We start from the raw sequence: 23,896 nt of genomic DNA on the forward strand, positions 1-23,896 counted from the left end.
TAACCGTGCCAAAACATTTAAAATATGCAACAAAAGCAAATTTTGCCTTCAAACAACACAACTTGCAAACAAGTGCATGAGCTCTTCCAATCAACCATTACACAGTGGACACCAAAATACAGCACTCGAATCAGTGCACCATTGCTTGTCATTGTAGCCTATTACTGTACGTAGCTTTCATGCCAGTGCCATTTGTTGTCAAATTTGCCATCTTGCAAAGATTTGGATCCAAAATCAGAAATGCTTTGATGCAAACTTTATTGATTCCATTGATTCTTATTTTCAAACTGTGGCTGAAAACTGAAATACTGTAAATATTACACAAAATACATGTAAACCAAAATAAAATCTATTAGAGTATAAGAAATTAAGAAAATAAAATCTATTACAGTAAAGTATAAACATTTATTATTGTAGAGCATAAGAAATAGCCACTATTGATACTCCGTCTCTTCTGTCTTGACGATGGGGCCACATGGCCTAACCCTGCAGACTGATTGCTAATTGAAGATTTGTGTGAAGGAGGTGAACAGGTGCTTCAGTGATTTCATACTGATGTAGGTAGTTTCTAATAGTTAGGAACAGATGGTTTCTGTTTGGTTACCATAGCTAAAACAACGGAGTTTGGACTGCTTGAATGACATCCTGTCCATTCATGTAAGGTGCCATGTGTGAATACTGAAGCAAGAAAATTCTTTTTTTATACATGAATTATTTTATGGAATAGTCTTCCACTTCATATCAAAATGGCAGTAACGAAAAGGGATTTTAGACATAAAGTTAGGGCCTACTTATGGAATAAAATAGAAAATTAGGGAAAATAAAATTTAGAATGGGGACAGGGTAATTTATTGTTTATTGTTTTGTAGTTCATGGTGTTTTAACTTTTTTTTTTTTGTGATGTGTAGTTTTTTTTAATTTTTTTATTGTTTTAACCTTAGAAGGACTGTATGTGTTTGCATGTGTTGTATTTCCTGTTCTCTTACATCAGGGACCATGTTGGAAAAAAGTGTTTCTCGCTTTTACATGTTATCCCTTGGATCCCCCTTCCCCTTGTTGTCTTTCTATATCCATAAATAAACCAAACCAAAACCCAAAACTGTTCTGCAAAAGGGTGGGGGAAAATGTGTCAATCCAATGAGAAAGGGTTAACACATTTGCAAGAGGTGTCTTCTGCTCTGCTGAGACAGTGATGATGAAAACCGAGTGGATCCCAGTTTCTTTAAGCAGGTCAAAGCAATCAAGAAAAACTGTAACAGCTTCAGCAAGCCCCTTTCTTCAGTGTGTTTTCAGCCAAAGATGGATGAAGAAAGAAAGAAACAACACACTACGAACGTTTGTTTTGTTTTAGTTCTTTTGAATTTAGTTATAGTTAGGTTGGACTTGATTCAGTAAGCAGTTTTATATGGATTTATGCTTGATGAAATGCTTTGGAACCCATGACACATATTTACTCCACAAATGAAGCTAATGAAATTTGGTGGAACTACCTGGAATTTAACCTGATATTGCTGTGGCTCAGGTGGTTGAGCGGCCCGTCTACCAATCGGATGGTTGGTGGTCCGATCCCTGGCCCTGCAGTCCCATGTCAAAGTGTCCTTGGGCAAGACACTGACCCCTGAATTCCTCGATGTTGCGCCATCGGAGTGTATTTGTGAATGTGTGTGAATGTTTATCTGATGAGCAGGTGGCACGTTGTACGGTAGCCCCGGCAACAGTGTATGAATGTGTGTGAAAGGTGAATGGTTCCTGTACAATATAAAAGCGCTATATAATGCTTTAATGGCATAGAGAGTAATTTTCATGAGTCTCTCACAAAGATCATCTTGGGCAAACACACATGAAAGGAAGTTATTTTAATAATACCCACAAGTTTAATAATAACTTAAATGTCAGCATGTATAGTCATGTATATACTTTTAGTAGCGCAACGTAACAAGCAACCAGTGGTGGAAGAAGTATTCAGATCCTTTATTCAAGTAAAAGTACTAATACCACACTGTACAAATACTCTGTTACTCTGTTGTAAGTAAAGGTCATGCACTGAAAATGTCACTAAGTAAAAGTATCATCAGCAAATTGTACTTAAAGTATTAAAATGCAGAAAAAAACACACATTTTAGAAACTGGCAATGATCCAAACAGTTCTGTCAATCAACTAAGTGTTTGATGGTCTAATCATTTCAGCTGGACTCGTAGGCTATTATATTGTAGGGTAGTTTAATTTATAATAAAACATTGTATTTTATAAAGTGCATCTGTTTTGTGTGCAAAAATCTTAATTTGTAAAGTAAGTAGTACCTAGAGCTGTCAGATTAATGTAGTGGAGTCAAAAGTACAGTATGTCTCTCTGAAATGTAGTGGAGTAGAAAGTAGAAAGTGGTATGAAAAGAAAAGACTTGAGTAAAGTACAAGTAGGCCTACCTCAACTCTTAATTTTTCTACTTAAGTACAGTACTTGATTAAGTGTACTTTCACAATGTTTGTTTAGGTTTCTCCCATTTTAATTTGCAATCTGTTTTTCATGTCATATCATCCTGAAACAGCAGCATCAAGATGAAGAAAATCAGGTTACAATTCCCAAAAGCAAAACACTGTCAATTACACTTTAATGATTAAAGTCAATCTTTGCAGTGTAAGTGCTCCAAACAGCAGCAAGCAAACTCAGGGCCCAGACCCATTTTAATCTTGACTAAACACAGCATAGACAGCCCCTTATTGAGTCTTCCAACAGAGCCTTCTTCATATTCTGCAGAGCACCCAAATCTCTCTAGCCGAAAGAACATTAATGCCTACTTAAGCCACGTGGAGCTGGATGTACTGCTGAGGAAGACGTGAGTACATTATGATCCACCCGAACAATGTAAGTCAATGATAATTAGCCTGATAGGGAAGTGTGCTTTGTCTGTGGGAGGAAGGTGAAGTATGTACGCATTCACAGTTATTGAGTCGTTTCGGAAGATACATGTTCTGACCCTTTGCCTTATTGCCTCATACAAACACATCCAGTATCCTTCAACAAGGGAACATCAGTTTACTGACATGTAGGCTAGGTGGAATGGAGACTCTAAATTGCCCGTGACGGGGGTTATTGATCATGCACATCTAAACAAAACCTGAAAGAATTAAATCCACATTTTAATACCATGGATATATAGTGCCACTCGGCCAGCCATGCCAAAACACTTATTTATGAATTCAATATCCAATGGAAAATAATCTCAAAATGAAATTTTGTGTCAACACAAAACACAGTGCTTTCAAGCAGGAGAGCTGAGATCACTTTGCGGCCAAAACAAAATACTTTCACCCAGGAAACGTGTGTTCTTTCCTCGGGAGGGTTTTAATCCAAACCCTAATCGTTATCCTCAACTTAAAGCAACACTAGAGAACTTTTTCCGCATCCGTCCCCCTACAGGTTGGAAGCAGAATTGTCCATTACATTACATTGTCCAGTTCATTCGAACTACAGATCCACTACCCGATCTGGCAAACTTGCATAATGTAACGTAATGGACAATTCCGCTTCCAACCTGTAGGGGGACCGAGGCGGGAAAAGTTCTCTAGTGTTGCTTTAACGAGTAATTTTGGTGCCTGTCACCGCTGCTTGATGCTCACGTTTTCTGGCTGAACTCCACTACATGGCCCCTGGAAGGACCATCATCTGGCGGTATTGGCGGCTAAACAACTGCCGCTGGTAGCCGGCGTCCTAGAGCTCTGTAGCGGCTAAATACAACCAGCATCTGTGGCTTGGATTTTATCGTTCTATCGTTCACATTACAGCACGTTACTTGGTTTAAAACACTTCAATTTTAGGTATATAATATATGGTGTATTGGTGAAGTAGCATTGACCACTTTGAGGGGGGGGATACATTTTGTCCCCACTGGGGATAAAAAATAATTCAGCAGAGTCAGGGATATATACTGTAGACCACCCCCGGAAAATTGAACCCTCGATATCACCATTTAACCTGATCCTGTTGAAAAGAAATACTATAATAAAGTATGTGGAAACTGTTGGGTATTTACACATCCATCAGATGCAGAATTAGTATTCATTTAGAGTTGTGTTTCTGACCACCTTGCGAATGGAAGCCAAGTATTCACTCTCCTTTTGGCTCTGATTTTGGTCTCTACCATCTTCTGAAGGGAATATATCTTGCTTTTTAGCTGCTAAATGCTTTACTTTCTAAACTAGCTAGTTGCTCACTGTGTCCGTTTGTCATTTGGTACTTGGCAGGTAGCATACTGTACAGAGTACAGTTTATTTATTATTATTTTTTATTAAACCGCTGGCTGCTGCTGGAAACGACGCTGATGGGAACAATGAGAGTGACCCAAACAGTAAAGTCGGGGGCCGTAAAACCAAAACAATTAGCTGGTAGATGCTAAAACGCTCCGAAATGCAAAGTTTGTGATCATTCTTTGTAGGCTTGTCGCTTCAAGCGACCCATACACATTATACAGTACATTTGATTCATATTTAAACAAATAAAAAATAACGGGGCTCCCTGCTAGCTCACCTAGTTGAGTGTGCGCCCCATGTACTAAGGCTTAATCCTCACTGCAGCAGCCCAGGGTTCGAGTCCAACCCGTGGCCCTTTGCTGCATGTCATTTTTTTTTTTTTTTTTTCTCTCTCTCTCTCTCTCTTTCTCTCTCCCTTCCCTTTTCTGTCTTCAGCAGTCCTATCAAATAAAGGCCAACAATGCCCAAAAAATCGTTATAAATAAATAATAACAATGTTGCTAACAGCAGCTATACTGTAAGAACAGATCGAGTTTTAACTTCACAGTGCACATCTTGTACTACCTAAAGTGCATTCATTAAAGCTTAAGCGTCCGTTGACAGTTCATCTCTGCAGTTACTGTTTGTGGAATGGACACTCGTTGCATTTTTATTTTAAACGTAATGTGGCTAAATGCATTTCTGAACACCTCCATAGCTGCTTTGGACAATCTGAAATTCCACATGCCCTAAGAGGTGAATTTACAATCGAACTCGACCAAAAGAAAGTTCAGTGATCCGAGACGCATGCTGATGTGTGGTATATAGGGAAAACACACACAGAATTAAAAGCACTTTGTGAAGTAAAAGAAATGTATCTATTTTAATACCTCATGTCTGCACTGCGAAAGATCACCATAACTTCCCCGCCAGTTTGTATGCTATCGTTCAAAATGTCCCTGGGTGTGGTGTGCAGTCAGTATGAAGGTCTGTTCATACTTTGTAAGAGAGCGTAGCTGAGGTACAAGTAGATTGAAGCGTGACACTATTGAGACTGTCTTAACAAGAGGGATCGATAGTGAGACCAATGGAGAGTGGAAAAGATAGAAAGGGACACTAAGCACAGCTACCTTGACAAAACAATAGAGCGAAAGGTAGAGAACAGATGTGGACCAAGCTGATATTGTATCAGTATTGTCCTTAGATTAAGTATTGCATTAGGTTTCCATGGAGAGCTTTACTGCCCTATGAAGTAAACAGATGACACCAATGGAAACAACTTTGGGGACACATTTACTTACTCTTTTGATTGAAATAGTCTGTGTGGGAAGACTACAATTGAATGGTAGTTTGTGTTCCTGAACAGCTTTAAGTAGTTCAACTCTATCATTTTCCCGCAGACGTAGTCATTTGAAGCTAGGAACCAATGAAAACCTCATTACACCTAAAACAGGTTATCAGCAGCAACATATTGGTACTGGCCTTAAAAAACCTGTAAGAATGGCACGAAAAAAGAGCACTGATAAATCGAGCCCGTAGACACAGATGCCTGCAATAAACAGAATTATAGTTTGATGAGGCTAAAATCTATACTATGGTATTGACTTGCGTTGATGTACTCATAGACACTGATCTCATTGCAGGGCAGCTCGGATATTGATTGTCTGAATGGAAATCCCATTACACACCCACACACACACACACACACACACACACACCCAGCAGGATTTGAAGTGCTTAAGGTACAATGGATTTCCCTGCTCATCAGATGCAAGGCGCTACCGTCTCACTGTGCATCCGCTCTTAAATAAATGGGCAGTCTTGGATGCTTTAAGAGGCCTCTGCACAATGCTCATTCACACTTGTCTTTTATAATTTATTTTTTAAGACATTTCCCTGTTCATAGTTAACAATGCTTGCAAAAGTCATTGGGAATAGGGGGCGTGTTCCTTCAAAATCAGTTCATTTCAAACAGTTCCAGTGTTTTTAGGACTGTGGCAATGACATTTGGATTTGAATTGGTTTGGGTGAGATTTTGTTATATCTAGTGTGGTGCAGACAGCTCAAGGCACCAGCTGGAGGTCCAGAATGAGGCTAGCTCAGGGGTTTGACTTCTCATGGCAGTTGTTAAAAGCCAAGAAAAAGATATTAAAGGTGCGGTTAAACAGAGGGAGGGTAAGTATAAGGCAGGAATGCGAGTTAAGCAGAGAGAGTGAGAAAGTAAAAAGAAAAAAAAAAGGAGTTGATGGTCGAAGAGGCCACTGGACCTTGGAGGGCAGTGTAAACAAATAAACACATAATCTTTCTTTTCAGGCTCACACACACACACACAAACATACAATGCCGATCAAATTCTCCATTTCACTGTTTGCCCTCTGGAGAGGGCCTTTGAACACAGCAGATTCATCTTGTACGCCCTGACCTCCAGCTTCCTTACTCACTTCCCCATGGAGCTCACACTAGCCACTTCTATATATATATACACACACACACACACACACACACACACACACACACACACAACACACGCACACACACACACACACACACACACACACATTGCAGGAGTAGGGTGTAAACACATTAAACTCCACCGCCTTACACCAAGCAGTAACCTCTTATATTTGCAGTTTCTTCCCTTCACTCTTATCTATAGGCTGGATTCCCCCCCCTCCTCCCCCCTTCATACAGTAAATGCCTAAGCCCTAATGCAGAGAGGATATTGATCCATGCAGTATAGTACAGTCATCCTCACAGCAGCTCGAGATCAGATTTCTTCGTGTGTCTCTATCCACATCACATCCTGGCTATTTTTTGCTGTATAATTTCTTACTCAAGTGAGAAGTCTTAATGGAGTCCATATGAAGTGTGTTGCTTGTTTGCACATCCACATAGCCTCTGGTATTACATGTACAGAACATGATTTCTAACCTAATCAGTTGAGTGCCAACCACTCTGAAACAGATACATGGAGGCTACCCTCTGTACGACTAGGGGTTTCAAGATTCTGGAGCTATACAGTACATTTTGATGTATTAATATTAATGCATTGTATTTATTCAGCAAGTTTCAAAACAGTTACAAAGTGCTTTACATGGGAGAAGCAGGATAAAACAATTAAAGGTGCAGTAGGTAAGCATTATAAAACTAACTTTCTGTCATATTTGCTGAAACTGACCCTATGTTCCAGTAGAACTACATGAAGCAGGTAATAAAAAATAAAAATAATCTGGCTCCTCTGGCACCACCTACAGCCTGTAGTGCGATTTTCAAAAATCCACCGCTCCCTATTCAGATGCACCAATCAGGGCCAGGTAAAGCCCCGTTTTGGGCTTTAGCGGAAAGGGGGGAGGGACTGAGAAGTTGTCGATGTTCACATTTTTTGGCTAAGTCCTGGATCTTCACAATCCTACCTACAGCACCTTTAAAGTCTGGTACAGCAAACTCTGTAATTTATTTCTCAACACAATTTACATGTTAAAAAATACTTAAAAACATAAAAAGACGTGTAGTACTGAATTGTGGTGTTAGACTGCAGCTGTTTCAGTCTAATAAGTACATGATAAACAACTCTGTTAAATGCCACAATCTATACAAACACAAATGGTACAGCGGATAAGCTCTCATAATATAACAATTGTGCATTTTAGGAGAGAAGCATGACATTTCTAACACAGTTAGTGCATACCATAAAGGACCATTAGACGTCCAATCCAAGATGGCTGCCACTATATCTTTTTTCGACATTTATTCTATGACTTTTTATGAACGAAAGATTCAAGATGGAAAAGTAACAGCTAAATGTATCATTGTTGAATTATTATGAACCATCTGGACCACAGAAAATTAACCATCATCTGTAATTAAGCTGTAAATGATTACATAAGATAATGCTTTCTTCCCTGTTGTGATGACTTTATGACTTTTTCGACATACTTATATGACTTTTTATGACTTTTTTCAAATACTATTCTTACTTTTTTCAACATACTACACTTTTTTTGACGTACTATACTATGACTTTTTTATGACTTTTTTCGACATACTATGACTTTTTATGACTTTTTCGACATACTATACTAGGACTTTTTTTTAAACATTCTATACTGCCAGCTCTCTGCAAATGATAGACACTGTCTATCAAGGAGCACTAAGATTTATTACCATCATTGCACTCTGTGCTCTCCGCTCAATTGGTCATTATCCATACGTAGACTTTTGCACTGGTATAACTTCACCTACAAATCCATACTTGAATTGCGGCCAACATATTTATCCATTTACATGTCACGCAAGCCTGCAATCCCAGCCTACGCTCCCAATCCTTCATTACCTTCAACGCCCCATCGGTTCGTACAGAGCTCGGCAAAAAGGCTTTCTCTTTTTCTGCTCCCTCAACCTGGAAATCACTGCAGCAGGATCTAAAGCTGTCCAACTTGATCCCGCTAGGGGATTTTAAACTCATTTTAAGGGCACTGGAAAAATCATGTTTAGAATCTTGTTATTGTTTTTAGTACTTTAGTGTTTTAGGTCTACTTAGCACTTTTGTTTAAATATTGTATACATTTGGTAAATCTTGTAAATGCTATTGTAATCTGTTTTTCTGTCTGTAACTGATGTCTCTTGAGAATGAGATCCTGTGTCTCAATGACATTAAATAAAAATATTCTATGACTTTTTCATGGCATACTAAACAATCCCTTTTGTATAGTATGGATATGTATTATAGACTGTTAATGTGAATTCTTTTTTTATTTTGTTCTTTTTACTATACTGCTTTACTTTCTAAACTTTATTTAAATGTAAAGGACGTAATTTTTGGAAGAAAAGTTGAAGTCTGTTTTATTTGATGATTTAACAGAATGTCGAACTCATGGACACTTTTTTGGACATACTATATTATGACTTTTTATCTCTATTTTCGACATTCTATACTATTACTTTTTAATGACTTTTTTGACATACTATACTATGACTTTTTATCTCTATTTTTCGACATTCTATACTATTACTTTTTAATGACTTTTTTGACATACTATACTATGACTTTTTATCTCTATTTTCGACATTCTATACTATTACTTTTTAATGACTTTTTTGACATACTATACTATGACTTGTTTTGACATACTTTACTATGAGTTTTTGCCATGCTATACTATCAGAACAGACGTTTAGATAGGCTGATGTGGTTCAGAAAGCAACTTCAGAAAACACATGCAAATAGACAAAACACAAGCAAATTAAGAAAACATCTTCATTAATTTGACAATACATGTGCCTCATTCAGCAAACACGTTGCAAATACACACAACACAACCAAATACATAAAAGCACTGCAAATACACACAACACAACCAAATACACAAACGCGACGCAAATACACACAACACAACCAAATACACAAACGTGCTGCGAATGAAAAAACGATGCAAAAAGAAAAGCACACAAACCCCAAAAACAAATGCAACAAAAAAATGCTGCATACAGATTACACAACGGAAGTTCTCCAGGCCTCTAGAGGGAGCAGCTACGTGGAACAGCTGGATTTTTGACCCCACGGGGAGGGGGAGAGAGAGAGAGAGAGAGAGAGAGAGCGAGAGAGAGACGTTCAATCTCAGAACGGTGTGCAACGGTGAGATCCTAGACTGTAAATATTAAGTCTTTATTTGAGATGTTTTCTCTCGTTTGGTGGGTGTGTCTCGGCTCAGGTCACAGGTGGTACTCAGTCAGCAGAGACGTGTCTGTAAACTCGTGGTAGTAAAACATTTAAAACTGCATCAGTGTTTAACGTTGACGTTTGTTTAAGCCATATTACATGAGAGGGTTTAATTTCCAGGTCCGAAGGCGCATCACTGAAGTGTAGGCCTCCTCAAGTGTAATATTGTGATTATACAACAAAATAAGTGACCAATCTGTATTTATATTGTGGAGCTAGTTGCTCTTGAAATACAAAAAAACCCGACAGGATTTATAATCCTTCCCTGTTTAGTAAACCAGCCAATTTACCATGGGATTTATCAAACTGAATAAATCCCGCCTGCACATAAACACAAAACTGCTTTGCTTGCTCCATCGTGTTGTAATAGTTATTGTATTCATCAGCATGATTGCCGTACTGTTTAGTTCAAAAACATCCAAAACACCAAAGGAAGAAGAGCAGACCAGACGAAAGCTTTTATTTTGAAAAGTCGAAGCTCGGGCATGGCACCAGCCGGGAGAGCATGAGACGGGAGCGTAGACTGTATATTACTAATATGTTAATAATAATAATAATAATAATAATATGAATTTAATATACAGTCTATGGACGGGAGGGCATGAGAGGGAGCCATACCCGACTCTAATAAAAAGGCAGAGTGCTCTCTCCCCGTGGGGTCAAAAATGACACACACTGCAAATTAAATGTTTTCTTAATTTGCTTGTGTTATGTCTATTTGCGTGTGTTTTCTGAAGTTGCAGGGCGTTTGCCCCTGTCAGCCACCGTAGTTGACAGTTCAATCCCCATCTCCTCCTGTCTACCTGATAAAGTCTCCTTCAGCAAGACACGCAACACCTCTGAAAACTGTTAAAGCACCAATTATAAACATGTATTTCCCATTTTTTGTCATACTATGGCTTTTATATGCCTTTTTGGACATACTACATTATATGTAATGAATTCATACATTTTTCGACATACTATACAATGACTTTTTTCGACCTACTACGGTATATATGACTTTTTAATGACTTTTTTTGACAAATTATACCAGGACTTTTTTCGACATACTATACTATGACTTTTTAATGACTTTTTTCAACATACTATGCCTTTTTCAACAAATTATGCCATGACTTTTTTCGACATACTATGCTCGGCTTTTTTCGACATACTATACTGTGACCTTTTTCAACACACAATACTATGCCTATTTTATATATGTATGTAGTACAGTGGTTAAGTATTGGGCTCTTGTGGCTCAGGAAGCAGGGCATGTTTTCCTTTAACCACAAGGTTGACAGTTCAATCCCCACCTCCTCCTGTCTGCATGATTAACATACCTTACTATGGCTTATTTTTAACTTTTATCAACTATTACTATGACTTTCTTCGACATACTATACTATGACTTTTTTCGACATACTATACTATGGCTTTTTCATGGCTTTTTCAACAAATTATGCCATGACTTTTTTTTGACATACTATACTATTTTTAATGACTTTTTTTGACATACTATACCATGACTTTTTTCGACATACTATACTATGACTTTTTCATGACTTTTTCAACAAATTACGCCGTGACTTTTTTCAACATACTATACTATTACTTTTTCATGACTTTTTTTAACATACTATACTATGACTTTTTTCAACACACAATACTATAGCTTTTTTATATATGTACGTAGTACAGTGGTTAAGTATTGGACTCTTGTGTCTTAGAAAACAGAGCATGTTTTCCTTTAACCACAAGGTTGGTTAAAGGTTGACAGTTCAATCCCCACCTTCTCCTGTCTACATGATTAACATAACTTACTATGGCTTTTTTCTAACTTTTATCAACTATTACTATGACTTTTTAATGACTTTTTTCGACATACTATACTATGACTTTTTCGACATACTATACTATGACTTTTTCATGACTTTTTCAACAAATTATACCATGACTTTTTTTCGACATACTATACTATGACTTTTTAATGACTTTTCGACATACTATACTATGACTTTTTAATGACTTTTCGACATACTTTTCGACATACTATACTATGACTTTTTAATGACTTTTCGACATACTATACTACGACTTTTTTCGACATACTATACTACGACTTTTTTCGACATACTATACTATGACTTTTTAATGACTTTTTTTGACATACTATACTATTACTTTTTTCGACATACTATACTATGACTTTTTAATGACTTTTCGACATACTATACTATGACTTTTTTCGACATACTATTCTACGACTTTTTTCGACATACTATACTATGACCTTTTTTCGACATACTATACTATGACTTTTTTGACTTTTTTCGACATACTATACTATGACTTTTTAATGACTTTTCGACATACTATACTATGACTTTTTTGACTTTTTTCGACATACTATACTATGACTTTTTTGACTTTCGACATACTATACTATGACTTTTTTGACTTTTTTCGACATACTATACTATGACTTTTTAATGACTTTTCGACATACTATACTATGACTTTTTTCGACATACTATACTACGACTTTTTAATGACTTTTTTCGACATACTATACTATTACTTTTTTCGACATACTATACTATGACTTTTTAATGACTTTTTTAGACATACTATACTATGACTTTTTCATGACTTTTTCAACAAATTATACCATGACTTTTTTCGACATACTATACTATGACTTTTTAATGACTTTTCGACATACTATACTATGACTTTTTAATGACTTTTTCGACATACTATACTATTACTTTTTTTGACATACTATACTATTACTTTTTTCGACATACTATACTATGACTTTTTTCGATATACTATACTACGACTAATTTCGACATACTATCCTATGACCTTTTTTCGACATACTATACTATGACTTTTTAATGACTTTTTTCGACATACTATACTATTACTTTTTTCGACATACTATACTATGACTTTTTAATGACTTTTCGACATACTATACTACGACTTTTTTCGACATACTATACTATGACCTTTTTTCGACATACTATACTATGACTTTTTAATGACTTTTTTTGACATACTATACTATTACTTTTTTCGACATACTATACTATGACTTTTTTCGACATACTATACTACGACTTTTTTCGACATACTATACTATGACCTTTTTTCGACATACTATACTATGACTTTTTAATGACTTTTTTCGACATACTATACTATGACTTTTTAATGACTTTTTTCGACATACTATACTATGACCTTTTTTCGACATACTATACTATGACTTTTTTATGACTTTTTTCGACATACTATACTACGACTTTTATTGACATACTATACTATGACTTTTTAATGACTTTTCGACATACTATACTACGACTTTTTTCGACATACTATACTATGACCTTTTTTCAACATACTATACTATGACTTTTAATGACTTTTCGACATACTATACTATGACTTTTTAATGACTTTTTTCGACATACTATACTATTACTTTTTTCGACATACTACTACTATGACTTTTTAATGACTTTTCGACATACTATACTGCGCTTTTTCGACATACTATACTATGACCTTTTTTCGACTACTATACTATGACTTTTTAATGACTTTTTTTGACATACTATACTATTACTTTTTTCGACATACTATACTATGACTTTTTTCGACATACTATACTACGACTTTTTTCGACATACTATACTATGACCTTTTTTCGACCTACTACTGTATATATGACTTTTTAATGACTTTTTTTGACAAATTATACCATGACTTTTGTCGACATACTATACTATGACTTTTTAATGACTTTTTTCAACATACTACACTATGACCTTTTTTCTACATACTATACTATGACTTTTTTAAGACTTTTTTCTAACATACAACTATTTACGACTTTTATCGACATACTATACTATGACTTTTTAATGACTTTTCGACATACTATACTACGACTTTTTTCGACATACTATACTATGACCTTTTTTCAACATACTATACTACGACTTTTTTTGACATACTATACTATTACTTTTTTCGACACACAATACTATAGCTTTTTTATATATGTACGTAGTACAGTGGTTAAGTATTGGACTCTTGTGTCTTAGAAAACAGAGCATGTTTTCCTTTAACCACAAGGTTGGTTAAAGGTTGACAGTTCAATCCCCACCTTCTCCTGTCTACATGATTAACATAACTTACTATGGCTTTTTTCTAACTTTTATCAACTATTACTATGACTTTTTAATGACTTTTTTCGACATACTATACTATGACTTTTTTCGACATACTATACTATGACTTTTTCTGACTTTTTCAACAAATTATACCATGACTTTTTTTCGACATACTATACTATGACTTTTTAATGACTTTTCGACATACTTTTCGACATACTATACTATGACTTTTTAATGACTTTTCGACATACTATACTATGACTTTTTTCGACATACTATACTATGACTTTTTAATGACTTTTCGACATACTATACTATGACTTTTTTCGACATACTATACTACGACTTTTTCCGACATACTATACTATGACCTTTTTTCGACATACTATACTATGACCTTTTTTCGACATACTATACTATGACTTTTTAATGACTTTTTCGACAATACTATACTAAGACCTTTTTTCGACATACTATACTATGACTTTTTCATGACTTTTTTCGACATACTATACTTTGACTTTTTCATGACTTTTTCAACAAATTATACCATGACTTTTTTCGGCATACTATGACTTTTTTCGACATACTATACTATGACTTTTTAATGACTTTTTTCGACATACTATACTATGACTTTTTAATGACTTTTTTCGACATACTATACTATGACTTTTTTTGACATACTATACGATGACTTTTTCAACAAATTACATCGTGACTTTTTTCGACAAATTATACTATTACTTTGTAATAACTTTTTTCAACATTCTATACTATGACTTTTTTCAACACACAATATGATGACTTTCTTTTTTTATATGTAGGTGCATAGTACAGTGGTTAAGTATTGGGTTCATGTGTCTCAGAAAGGAGCCATGGTTTCCTTTAACCACAAGGTTGACAGTTCAATCCCTTCCTCCTGTCTGCATGATTAACATACCTTACTATGGCTTTTTCGACATACTATACTATGACTTTTTAATGACTTTTCGACATACTATACTATGACTTTTTTCGACATACTATACTATGACCTTTTTTCAACATACTATACTATGACTTTTTAATGACTTTTTTTGACATACTATACTATTACTTTTTTCAACATACTATACTATGACTTTTTAATGACTTTTCGACATACTATACTATGACTTTTTTCGACATACTATACTACGACTTTTTTCAACATACTATACTATGACCTTTTTTCGACCTACTACTGTATATATGACTTTTTAATTACTTTTTTTGACAAATTATACCATGACTTTTGTCGACATACTATACTATGACTTTTTAATGACTTTTTTCAACATACTATACTATGACCTTTTTTCGACATACTATGACTTTTTTATGACTTTTTTCGACATACTATACTACGACTTTTATCGACATACTATACTATGACTTTTTAATGACTTTTCGACATACTATACTACGACTTTTTTCGACATACTATACTATGACCTTTTTTCAACATACTATACTATGACTTTTTAATGACTTTTTTTGACATACTATACTATGACTTTTTTCGACATACTATACTACGACTTTTTTCGACATACTATACTATGACCTTTTTTCAACATACTATACTATGACTTTTTAATGACTTTTTTTGACATACTATACTATTACTTTTTTCGACACACAATACTATAGCTTTTTTATATATGTACGTAGTACAGTGGTTAAGTATTGGACTCTTGTGTCTTAGAAAACAGAGCATGTTTTCCTTTAACCACAAGGTTGGTTAAAGGTTGACAGTTCAATCCCCACCTTCTCCTGTCTACATGATTACCATAACTTACTATGGCTTTTTTAACTTTTTTATCAACTATTACGACTTTTTAATGACTTTTTCGACATACTATACTATGACTTTTTTCGACATACTATACTATGACTTTTTCATGACTTTTTCAACAAATTATACCATGACTTTTTTCGACATACTATACATGACTTTTTATATGACTTTTTAATGACTTTCGACATCACCGACGCTATACTATGCTCTTTTAATGACTTTTTGACATACTATACTATAACTTTTTTCGACATACTATACTATGACTTTTTAATGACTTTTCGACATACTATACTATGACTTTTTTCGACATACTATACTACGACTTTTTCCGACATACTATACTATGACCTTTTTGCATCACTATACTATGACCTACTTTTCGACATACTATACTAATGACTTTTTAATGACTTTTTTCGACAATACTATACTAAGACCTTTTTTCGACATACTATACTATGACTTTTTCATGACTTTTTTCGACATACTATACTTTGACTTTTTCATGACTTTTTCAACAAATTATACCATGACTTTTTTCGGCATACTATGACTTTTTTCGACATACTATACTATGACTTTTTAATGACTTTTTTCGACATACTATACTATGACTTTTTAATGACTTTTTTCGACATACTATACTATGACTTTTTTTGACATACTATACGATGACTTTTTCAACAAATTACATCGTGACTTTTTTCGACAAATTATACTATTACTTTGTAATAACTTTTTTCAACATACTATACTATGACTTTTTTCAACACACAATATGATGACTTTCTTTTTTTATATATAGGTGCATAGTACAGTGGTTAAGTATTGGGTTCATGTGTCTCAGAAAGGAGCCATGGTTTCCTTTAACCACAAGGTTGACAGTTCAATCCCCACCTCCTCCTGTCTGCATGATTAACATACCTTACTATGGCTTTTTCGACATACTATACTATGACTTTTTAATGACTTTTCGACATACTATACTATGACTTTTTTCGACATACTATACTATGACCTTTTTTCAACATACTATACTATGACTTTTTAATGACTTTTTTTGACATACTATACTATTACTTTTTTCAACATACTATACTATGACTTTTTAATGACTTTTCGACATACTATACTATGACTTTTTTCAACATACTATACTACGACTTTTTTCAACATACTATACTATGACCTTTTTTCGACCTACTACTGTATATATGACTTTTTAATTACTTTTTTTGACAAATTATACTATGACCTTTTTTCGACATACTATGACTTTTTTATGACTTTTTTCGACATACTATACTACGACTTTTATCGACATACTATACTATGACTTTTTAATGACTTTTCGACATACTATACTACGCTTTTTTCGACATACTATACTATGACCTTTTTTTCAACATACTATACTATGACTTTTTTAATGACTTTTTTTGACATACTATACTATGACGTTTTTTCGACATACTATACTGACTTTTTACTTTTTCGACATACTATACTATGACCTTTTCTTACGTTATACTATACCGTTTTTAATGACTTTTTTCGACATACTATACTATGACTTTTTAATGAATTTTTTCGACAATACTATACTAAGACCTTTTTTCGACATACTATACTATGACTTTTTCATGACTTTTTTCGACATACTATACTTTGACTTTTTCATGACTTTTTCAACAAATTATACCATGACTTTTTTCGGCATACTATGACTTTTTTCGACATACTATACTATGACTTTTTAATGACTTTTTTCGACATACTATACTATGACTTTTTTCGACATACTATACTATGACTTTTTAATGACTTTTTTCGACATACTATACTATGACTTTTTAATGACTTTTTTCGACATACTATACTATGACTTTTTTTGACATACTATACGATGACTTTTTCAACAAATTACATCGTGAACTTTTTTTCCAATAAATTATACTATTACTTTGTAATAACTTTTTTCAACATACTATACTATGACTTTTTTTCAACACACAATATGATGACTTTCTTTTTTATATATATGTGCATAGTACATAGTTAAGTATTGGTTCATGTGGCTCAGAAGAAGGCCATGGTTTCCTTTAACCACAAGGTTGACAGTTCAATCCCCACCTCCTCCTGTCTGCATGATTAACATACCTTACTATGGCTTTTTCGACATACTATACTATGACTTTTTAATGACTTTTCGACATACTATACTATGACTTTTTAATGACTTTTCGACATACTATACTATGACTTTTTAATGACTTTTTTCGACATACTATACTATGACTTTTTTTGACATACTATACGATGACTTTTTCAACAAATTACATCGTGACTTTTTTCGACAAATTATACTATTACTTTGTAATAACTTTTTTCAACATACTATACTATGACTTTTTTCAACACACAATATGATGACTTTCTTTTTTTATATATATGTGCATAGTACATAGTTAAGTATTGGGTTCATGTGGCTCAGAAAGGAGCCATGGTTTCCTTTAACCACAAGGTTGACAGTTCAATCCCCACCTCCTCCTGTCTGCATGATTAACATACCTTACTATGGCTTTTTCGACATACTATACTATGACTTTTTAATGACTTTTCGACATACTATACTATGACTTTTTAATGACTTTTCGACATACTATACTATGACTTTTTTCGACATACTATACTATGACTTTTATCGCATACTATACTATGACTTTTTCATGATTTTTTCGACATACTATACTATGACCTTTTTTCGACATACTATACTATGACTTTTTAATGACTTTTTTTGACATACTATACTATTACTTTTTTCAACATACTATACTATGACTTTTTACGACATACTATACTATGACTTTTTAATGACTTTTCGACATACTATACTATGACTTTTTAATGACTTTTTTCGACATACTATACAATTACTTTTTTCGACAGACTATACTATGACTTTTTAATGACTTTTCGACATACTATACTACGACTTTTTAATGACTTTTTTTGACATACTATACTATGACCTTTTTTCGACATACTATACTATGACTTTTTAATGACTTTTTTTGACATACTATACTATGACTTTTTTCGACATACTATACTATGACTTTTTTCGACATACTATACTACGACTTTTTTCGACATACTATACTATGACCTTTTTTCGACATACTATACTATGACTTTTTAATGACTTTTTTCGACATACTATACTACGACTTTTATCGACATACTATACTATGACTTTTTCATGACTTTTTCGACATACTATACTATGATTTTTTTCGATATACTATACTATGACTTTTTCATGATTTTTTTCGACATACTATACTATGATTTTTTTCGACATACTATACTATGACTTTTTAATGACTTTTTTCGACATACTATACTTTTACTTTTTTTGACATACTATACGATGACTTTTTCATGACTTTTTCAACAAATTACATCGTGACTTTTTTCGACAAACTATACTATTACTTTGTAATGACTTTTTTCAACATACTATACTATGACTTTTTTCAACATACAATACGATGACTTTCTTTTTTTATGTATGTGTGCATAGTACAGTGGTTAAGTATTGGGCTCATGTGGCTCAGAAAGGAGCCATGGTTTCCTTTAACCACAAGGTTGACAGTTCAATCCCCACCTCCTCCTGTCTGCATGATTAACATACCTTACTATGGCTTTTTCGACATACTATACTATGACTTTTTAATTACTTTTTCGACTTACTATACTTTGACATTTTTCCACGCAAAATACTATGACGTTTTATATATATGAATGTATATATTGTGTTATTAGTACTTTGGTTAAGCTTTGTGCTGAAGCATAGCGTGTTTTTCTTTCACCACAAGGTTGACAGTTCAATCCCCACCTCCTCCTGTCTACCTGATAAAGTCTCCTTCAGCAAGACACTCACCACCTCTGACTTAAAGCACCATATAAACATGTATTTCCCATTTTTTTGTCATACTATGGCTTTTATATGCCTTTTTGGACATACTATACTATATGTAATGAATTTATATATTTTTCGACATACTACACAATGACTGTTTCAACATTCTATACTATGACTTTTTAATGACTTCTTTCGACATACTGTACTATGACTTTTTTTTCGACATACTATATATGACTTTTTCAACAAATTATACCCTGACTTTTTTTTCAACATACCATACTAGACTTTTTAATGACTTTTTTTGACATACTATACTATGAATTTTTTCAAAACACAATACTATGATGGTTTTTTTTATACATTTACCTAGTACAGTGGTTAAACACTGTGCTCATGTTGCTAAGTTTTCCTTTAACCAAGGTTGACAGTCAATCCCCGCCTCTTCCTGTCTACATTATCAACATACTATACTATGACTTTTTCATGACTTTTTTCGACATACTATACTATGACTTTTTCGATGCTAAATACTAAGACTTTATATATATATACATTTACATGTTATGTTATTAGTACAGTGGTTAAGCAGGAAGCACATGAGCCCAATGCTGTACTATGACTTTTTTCTAACTTTTTTCCACATACCATACTATGACTTTATAAGCCTTTTTGGACAGACTATACTACAACTTTTCTTCGACTTTTTAATAGCATATATGGCTTAATTAATTAATTAATTAATTAACATTAATTAAATATGTCTGCATGACATATGAATTAATGTATTTAACTCAGTAAAGAGAAACTGAATCCTTGCCTTAATGCTACCTCATAAATTGGAAGTGTGCTACAAAAGTGAGTTCATAACTCGGTGTACATTGGCGTAAGACTTCACACACACAAAATTCATGTAATCAGGTTCTTTATTAATGAAGAATTTATTAACCTATAGAATACACACTAGTAAATCATAATAATAAGAAATTAATCAGTGAATTCAGTATGTAAATAAACACAGATATGGAAACAAACACAGAATGAACACATTCATGGCAGACAATGAATGAAGCAAACTTATTATGCAGAATCAGACAAAATTGACAGCAAAAGTCTAAGTGAGATTAACATCAAGAAAGCCCTAATCACCCTATCTTCCCTACACAACCCAGAGCATCAACCCAGCGTACTGGATTGATGACTAGATGGATAGATGAAAACTGGATGAAGACACACGGCCAATATGGAGTTGACGATGGAATGTTGCAGCAGGGGTGCTGCTGGGCTGGAGAAGCTTGGTCTCTGGGTCGTTCTGGTCTCCTTCTGCAGCCGCAGGCGTAACTTGTATGATCCCCTGACCGCTTGTGTTTCTAGAGCTGGGACTTTCCTCCAGTGATTAACTTTTTGCTGTTTATAGGAGGATGAAAGTGAAAAGTCAGATTTATATCTACATTTTTCAATGAATTTTTGTATCTCTTTCGTATTTAATGTGAGCAAGCCTTAAAGCCTCATATCATAGTATGTTGAAAAAAGTAAAAAAAGTCATAATATAGGATGTTGAAAAATGTCATAATATAGTATGTTGAAAAAAGTCATAATATAGTATGTTGAAAAAAGTTTAAAAAACGTCATAGTATAGTGTGTTGAAAAAAAGGCATATGCTGGACCAGCTGCTTCTCTACACAGTTTTTGTGTCTTTGGGAAGCTCGGGGCAGCCCACAGCAAATAAGGACCATCGCGGTCGAGGCAGGGGACTGAACCTGTGAGCTTGTATTCGCCAATTCACTGCCTCTCTAACATCACAGACACTCTCCGCGGCAGTCAGCCACGCGTGTCTCCCGCCAGAACAAAAGCTGGTAGAGCGGCCGCCCATATATAGAGGTTTACTCCTCGACGCAGCGGGCTCGGGTTCAATTCTGACCTGCAGCCCTTTGCTGCATGTCATTCCCCCCTCTCTCTCTCTTCCCCTATCATGTCTTCAGCTGTCCTGTCAAATAAATGCCTATACATGCCAAAAAAATTATCTTAAAAAAACTTCTTCTTCCAGTTTCTTGATCATTTTCCCCCTTCTTGTTCACTGCCAATTAAAAGCCAGTGTGCCACTCTAAAAAAATTAAAGAATGACTCTCTTGAAACAATTTCATCTCATAAAATCTGCCAGACACTGGAGATGTGGCGAGGGGGACAAGTTGACAGTAAACGATTATTGATTTTTTCCTCCCTTACTGTGCAGCTGGTTTCTGGCTGAGTGAATTCACTCTTAGAGTGTTGTCAGAGGGTGGGCGGTTTAATGGGGTGTTATCAATTCACAGGGAGGTTGAGTGCCGTCTGTTGCTGTGCTTACATGATTGATTGCTGGGTTTGGTGACGTCGGAGAAAGAGGCGTGGATCTGAACCAAAAAAAGCAGAGGTTGATGGAGAAGTATGGACAGCAGCAGCAGCAAGTGTTTAAAATATGTTTGAATTGTTTAAGATTACAGATTTTTTTAATACGTAGAAGTCTTACCATATATCAAGAGCTTTTGAACAGCCTGGCTGTTTATAGTGCTGCGGCATTCTAATGCTGCTGTTCTCAAACGTGATTAAGAGCAGCTGTACAGCCTTTGCAAAACTATATTTGAAAATAGGTAGGACTTATTACTGTTTTTTTCCAATTGCTAAAACACAATTTTGCAAACTAGGCTGGTTTTATCAAAATACTTAACACAGTTCACAAAACCACACACCCAAATTGCAAAATACCTCATACTGTATATCCTGAAAAATGCAACCAAAACTACATATAGCATTATCAAAATTAAACTTTTGCACCAAATGGCACACACTTCATTCATGTTACCAGATTTTTGTCTAACCACCTACACACTGTCGGCATAATGAAAAGCACTCTCATCTTTAGTATAGTATAGTATGTTGAAAAACGCACAGCAGATATATTAACATTGGACTGAACAAAAATATGCTCACAAAAAACAATAAACTGAAAAAGAGAATTGCAGAAAAAGTGTGCAGAAAAAAAAAAAATATATATATATATATAATAAAGGTGCTCACCTGTGGTCTTTTCATAGTGCTTACTTCTTGATTGAAGTGGTAACAATGAACCATTGAGTTGTTTGGCCAATTAGCTCATTTTGAATGCCAGAGTTTTGAAATGGCAAACCTGTGACTTTATGTCAGATTGTTGTGTCTCATGCAGAGAACCGTGTTCAGTGCATTTAAAAAGTGCCATTTTGAATTGCAAAATGTGTGTAAAGCAGAACATGTGTTTAGACTTTTGTAGACTTGAGAAGAAGTTTTGCTCTCTGTGTGTCAATTAATTATGTGTGGTTGTAAATCTCTTCTACAAGTTTCTCCTTTTGTAGTTCTGTGGGCGGGGGGGGGTGTTTGAATCAAAAGGCAGAGTGAAAAAAAACAACAATGGCAGAGCGAAACAGTGCGAATCAGCGTGGGTGTGAAGCAGGTTAATATTGCGGAAGGGCAAGTGAGTTGTGAAGTGTTAACTAAGGCAGGAGGTGATAGGGATCAGACAAGGCTCCGGGATTTGTTAAGACATCTGAAAAGTTCACAGCAGCGCTAGAGTGGGAAACACATGTAGATTGGTGTGTGTGCGTGTGTGTGTGTGTGTGTGTGTGTGTGTGTGTGTGTGTGTGTGTGTGTGTGCGTGTGTGTGTGAGTGAGTGGAGAGAGAGAGAGACATACAGAGAGAGGGCTTATTCGACGTGCAACCCCGTTCTTCTTTTCCCAATCCCAACCGGTTCTTTTCCTAAATCCAACGCCATTGCTCTTTTCCTTTTTACAATTCAAATATCATTATTTGTTATAATCTATATATCTTTATTTAATATATATCATATTATAAAGGTTGCATTGACGTTTGATAAATGTGCTGCCTGAGCTCAGCCACCAGATGGCGCGCCGGCGGTGTCAAACGTTTAGCTCCGCCCACATTTAGCCCAACCCCGATCTGTGTACTGCAGTCAGGTGCAATTGCAGATCTCTGCAGGGTAAATCCAGACAGC

At 34.8% G+C, this 23,896-nt stretch overlaps 1 protein-coding gene across 1 annotated transcript in view; it reads left to right on the forward strand.

Moving 5' to 3' along the window:
* Window positions 1-23,896, forward strand: part of LOC120555911 (neural-cadherin-like) — a 90,399-nt gene that overhangs the window by 60,503 nt on the left and 6,000 nt on the right. The window lies entirely within an intron of this gene.

This window comes from Perca fluviatilis, chromosome 3 (genome assembly GCF_010015445.1).
Source record: "Perca fluviatilis chromosome 3, GENO_Pfluv_1.0, whole genome shotgun sequence".
NCBI lineage: Eukaryota > Metazoa > Chordata > Actinopteri > Perciformes > Percidae > Perca > Perca fluviatilis.